This window comes from Mobula birostris, unplaced genomic scaffold (genome assembly GCF_030028105.1).
Source record: "Mobula birostris isolate sMobBir1 unplaced genomic scaffold, sMobBir1.hap1 scaffold_2084, whole genome shotgun sequence".
NCBI lineage: Eukaryota > Metazoa > Chordata > Chondrichthyes > Myliobatiformes > Myliobatidae > Mobula > Mobula birostris.
Genome location: NW_027275132.1, coordinates 62,708 through 68,014, shown reverse-complemented (window position 1 = coordinate 68,014; position 5,307 = coordinate 62,708). Strand labels below are relative to the sequence as shown.

Genomic DNA, 5,307 nt, shown 5'->3' with positions numbered 1-5,307 from the left:
ACTGTTCCTCTATCTCGCTCTCACTGTTCCTCTATCTCTCTCTCTCTCACTGTTCCTCTATCTCTCTCTCTCTCTCACTGTTCCTCTATCTCTCTCTCTCACTGTTTTTCTCTCTCTCTCTCTCTCACTGTTCCTCTCTCTCTCTCACTGTTCCTCTATCTCTCTCTCTCTCACTGTTCCTCTATGTCTCTCTCTCTCACTGTTCCTCTATCTCTCTCTCGCTGTTCCTCTATCTCTCTCTCTCGCTGTTCCTCTATCTCTCTCTCTCGCTGTTCCTCTCTCTCTCTCTCTCTCGCTGTTCCTCTCTCTCTCTCTGTCACTGTTCCTCTATCTCTCTCTCTCACTGTTCCTCTATCTCTCTCTCTCACTGTTCCTCTCTCTCTCTCTCTCTCTCTCACTGTTCCTCTATATCTCTCTCTCACTGTTCCTCTATCTCTCTCTCTCGTTGTTCCTCTATCTCTCTCTCTCACTGTTCCTCTCTCTCTCTTTCTATCACTGTTCCTTTATCTCTCTCTCTCACTGTTCCTCTATCTCTCTCTCACTGTTCCTCTCTCTCTCTCTCTCACTGTTCCTCTCTCTCTCTCTCTTACTGTTCCTCTCTCTCTCAATGTTCCTCTATCTCTCTCTCTCACTGTTCCTCTCTCTCTCTCTCTCTCTCACTGTTCCTCTCTCTCTCTCTCTCTCTCTGTTCCTCTCTCTCTCTCACTGTTCCTCTCTCTCTCTCTCACTGTTCCTCTATCTCTCTCTCTCACTGTTCCTCTATCTCTCTCTCTCTCTCACTGTTCCTCTATCTCTCTCTCTCTCTCACTGTTCCTCTATGTCTCTCTCTCTCACTGTTCCTCTATGTCTCTCTCTCTCTCTGTTCCTCTATCTCTCTCTCTCGCTGTTCCTCTCTATCTCTCTCTCTCTCGCTGTTCCTCTCTCTCTCTCTCTCTCACTGTTCCTCTATCTCTCTCTCTCTCGCTGTTCCTGTCTCTCTCTCTGTCACTGTTCCTCTATGTCTCTCTCTCTCACTGTTCCTCTATCTCTCTCTCTCTCGCTGTTCCTCTATCTCTCTCTCACTGTTCCTCTATCTCTCTCTCTCTCTCACTGTTCCTCTATCTCTCTCTCTCTCTCACTGTTCCTCTATGTCTCTCTCTCTCACTGTTCCTCTATCTCTCTCTCTCTCTCGCTGTTCCTCTATATCTCTCTCTCGCTGTTCCTCTCTATCTCTCTCTCTCTCGCTGTTCCTCTCTCTCTCTCTCTCTCTCGCTGTTCCTGTCTCTCTCTCTGTCACTGTTCCTCTATGTCTCTCTCTCTCACTGTTCCTCTATGTCTCTCTCTCTCACTGTTCCTCTATCTCTCTCTCTCTCTCACTGTTCCTCTATCTCTCTCTCTCTCGCTGTTCCTCTATCTCTCTCTCTCGCTGTTCCTCTCTATCTCTCTCTCTCGCTGTTCCTCTCTCTCTCTCTCTCGCTGTTCCTCTCTCTCTCTCTGTCACTGTTCCTCTATCTCTCTCTCACTGTTCCTGTATCTCACTCTCTCTCACTGTTCCTCTATCTCTCTCTCACTGTTCCTCTCTCTCTCTCTCTCACTGTTCCTCTATCTCTCTCTCTCTCACTGTTCCTCTATCTCTCTCACTCTCTCTCACTGTTCCTGTATCTCACTCTCTCTCACTGTTCCTCTCTCTCTCTCTCTCTCACTGTTCCTCTCTCTCTCTCTCTCTCACTGTTCCTCTATCTCTCTCTCTCTCAGTTCCTCTCTCTCTCTCTCTCTCTCTCACTGTTCCTCTCTCTCTCTCTCTCTCACTGTTCCTCTGTATCTCTCTCTCTCACTGTTCCTCTATCTCTCTCTCTCACTGTTCCTCTATCTCTCTCTCGTTGTTCCTCTATCTCTCTCTCTCACTGTTCCTCTCTCTCTCTTTCTATCACTGTTCCTTTATCTCTCTCTCTCACTGTTCCTCTATCTCTCTCTCTCACTGTTCCTCTCTCTCTCTCTCTCTCACTGTTCCTCTCTCTCTCTCTCTCTTACTGTTCCTCTCTCTCTCAATGTTCCTCTCTCTCACTGTCTCTCTCTCTCTCTCTCTCTGTCTCTCTCTCTCTCTCTCTCTCTCTCTGTTCCTCTCTCTCTCTCTCTGTTCCTCTCTCTCTCTCACTGTTCCTCTCTCTCTCTCTCACTGTTCCTCTATCTCTCTCTCTCACTGTTCCTCTATCTCTCTCTCTCTCACTGTTCCTCTATCTCTCTCTCTCACTGTTCTCTCTCTCTCTCTCTCACTGTTCCTCTATCTCTCTCTCTCTCTCTCACTGTTCCTCTATGTCTCTCTCTCACTGTTCCTCTATCTCTCTCTCTCTCACTCTCTATCTCTCTCTCTCTCAGCTGTTCCTCTATCTCTCTCTCTCACTGTTCCTCTCTATCTCTCTCTCTCGCTGTTCCTCTCTCTCTCTCTCTCTCTCTCTCTGTTCCTGTCTCTCTCTCTCTCTCTCTCATCTCTCTCTCCTGTCCTATCTCTCTCTCTCTCACTGTTCCTCTATCTCTCTCTCTCACTGTTCCTGTATCTCTCTTTCTCACTGTTCCTCTCTCTCTCTCTCTCACTGTTCCTGTATCTCACTCTCTCTCACTGTTCCTGTATCTCACTCTCTCTCACTGTTCCTCTATCTCTCTCTCTCACTCCTCTATCTCTCTCTCACTGTTCCTCTTCTCTCTCTCTCTCGCTGTTCCTCTATCTCTCTCTCTCACTGTTCCTCTATCTCTCTCTCTCTCACTGTTCCTCTATCTCTCTCTCTCACTGTTCCTCTATCTCTCTCTCACTGTTCCTCTATCTCTCTCTCACTGTTCCTCTCTCTCTCTCTCTCACTGTTCCTCTATCTCTCTCTCTCTCACTGTTCCTCTATCTCTCTCACTCTCTCTCACTGTTCCTGTATCTCACTCTCTCTCACTGTTCCTCTATCTCTCTCTCTCTCTCACTGTTCCTCTATCTCTCTCTCTCTCTCTCACTGTTCCTCTATCTCTCTCTCTCTCTCACTGTTCCTCTATCTCTCTCTCTCTCACTGTTCCTCTCTCTCTCTCTCTCACTGTTCCTCTCTCTCTCTCTCTCTCTCACTGTTCCTCTATATCTCTCTCTCATTGTTCCTCTATCTCTCTCTCTCACTGTTCCTCTCTCTCTCTTTCTATCACTGTTCCTTTATCTCTCTCTCTCACTGTTCCTCTATCTCTCTCTCACTGTTCCTCTCTCTCTCTCTCTCACTGTTCCTCTCTCTCTCTCTCTCACTGTTCCTCTCTCTCTCACTGTTCCTCTCTCTCTCACTGTTCCTCTATCTCTGTCTCTCACTGTTCCTCTCTCTCTCTCTCACTGTTCCTCTCTCTCTCTCACTGTTCCTCTCTCTCTGTTCCTCTCTCTCTCTCTCTCTCTGTTCCTCTCTCTCTCTCACTGTTCCTCTCTCTCTCTCTCTCACTGTTCCTCTATCTCTCTCTCTCTCTCACTGTTCCTCTATCTCTCTCTCTCTCTCACTGTTCCTCTATATCTCTCTCTCTCATTCCCTCCCTCTCCTCTCCCCCTTCCTGCACTCTCAGTCTCACTCCCTCTACCTTCCGCCTTTCAGGTTCCTGCTGGCCCTTTCCCTGTCGCTGCTGGCGTGCGGTGGGGCCCTGAGGTGTTGGCGGTGCTGTGCACGGCAGGCGGCAGACGTTCGCGGCCGAGGCTCGCACCCTCTCGAGGTGACGGTCATCACGCTGGAACAGGACAACACCATCCACAGCACCATGCAGAACACCATTTCTTGTAAGTGTCTGACGGGATGGCGTTAAGGGAGATTCACTCTGTGTCTGACCCCGGGAGTGTGTGATGGGACGGTGTGGAGGGAGATTCACTCTGTGTCTGATCCCGGGAGTGTGTGATGGGACGGTGTGGAGGGAGATTCACTCTGTGTCTGACCCTGGGAGTGTGTGATGGGACGGTGCGGAGGGAGATTCACTCTGTGTCTGTCCCCGGGAGTGTGTGATGGGACGGTGCGGAGGGAGACTCACTCTGTGTCTGACCCCGGGAGTGTGTGATGGGACGGTGGGGAGGGAGATTCACTCTGTGACTGACCCCGGGAGTGTGTGATGGGACGGTGGGGAGGGAGATTCACTCTGTGACTGACCCCGGGAGTGTGTGATGGGACGGTGCGGAGGGAGATTCACTCTGTGTCTGACCCCGGGAGTGTGTGATGGGACGGTGCGGAGGGAGACTCACTCTGTGTCTGACCCCGGGAGTGTGTGATGGGACGGTGGGGAGGGAGATTCACTCTGTGACTGACCCCGGGAGTGTGTGATGGGACGGTGCGGAGGGAGATTCACTCTGTGTCTGACCCCGGGAGTGTGTGATGGGACGGTGCGGAGGGAGATTCACTCTGTGACTGACCCCGGGAGTGTGTGATGGGACGGTGGGGAGGGAGATTCACTCTGTGACTGACCCCGGGAGTGTGTGATGGGACGGTGTGGAGGGAGATTCACTCTGTGACTGACCCCGGGAGTGTGTGATGGGACGGTGGGGAGGGAGATTCACTCTGTGTCTGACCCCGGGAGTGTGTGATGGGACGGTGTGGAGGGAGATTCACTCTGTGTCTGACCCCGGGAGTGTGTGATGGGACGGTGGGGAGGGAGATTCACTCTGTGTCTGACCCCGGGGAGTGTGTGATGGGACGGTGGGGAGGGAGATTCACTCTGTGTCTGACCCCGGGAGTGTGTGATGGGACGGCGTGGAGGGAGATTCACTCTTTTTCTTACCTCCTCTGTCGCTGCCTCCTCCAGCCATGCAGTCCCTGTTCGTCCCGAACGCCCGCCGCCTCTTCACGGTGACTCGAGGCCAGAACCCAGTTCCCGGGAGCGAAACTCCCGCCCTGCTACGAGAACTCCCCGGCCGCGTCTCAGAATGCGGCGGCACCCACGTAGTCTCTCCGCGTCGCTGCGGAGTTCGCTCTGGAGTCGGGGATCGGGATTGAAATCGCAGTCGGGTCCGTTCTCCGTACTGCGAGATGATCAAAAGTAACGAATTACTCAATAAAATCTTACTGGCAAAAGAGGAATCACGAGGCAGTGGTCACCCATTTGTGAAGCGTTCGGCGAGCTGACGGGTGGGGGGAAGAGGGTGTTGTTGAATCGGTGACCGTGGGTGTCTTCCTGTACCTCCTCCGCCATGGCAGTGACGACAAGCAGGCACGCCCCGGGATCGTGAGGGTGCTCAGTGACGGATGTCACCAACTCGAGGTACCTTTTTTGAGGAAGACGCCCTGAGTTTTGGGCGAGCAGACTATTATTTAAACGGGGAGAGAATTCAAAGTTCTGGGATGC

The 5,307-nt window shown here is 51.6% G+C and overlaps 1 long non-coding RNA gene across 1 annotated transcript; it reads left to right on the top strand.

Moving 5' to 3' along the window:
• Positions 1–3,582: 3,582 nt before the first annotated feature.
• On the top strand, positions 3,583–5,042 carry LOC140192670 (uncharacterized). The gene is made up of 2 exons (XR_011884397.1): positions 3,583–3,757; positions 4,768–5,042. It is a non-coding gene; the product is annotated as an uncharacterized lncRNA (long non-coding RNA).
• The last annotated feature ends 265 nt before the right edge of the window (positions 5,043–5,307 follow it).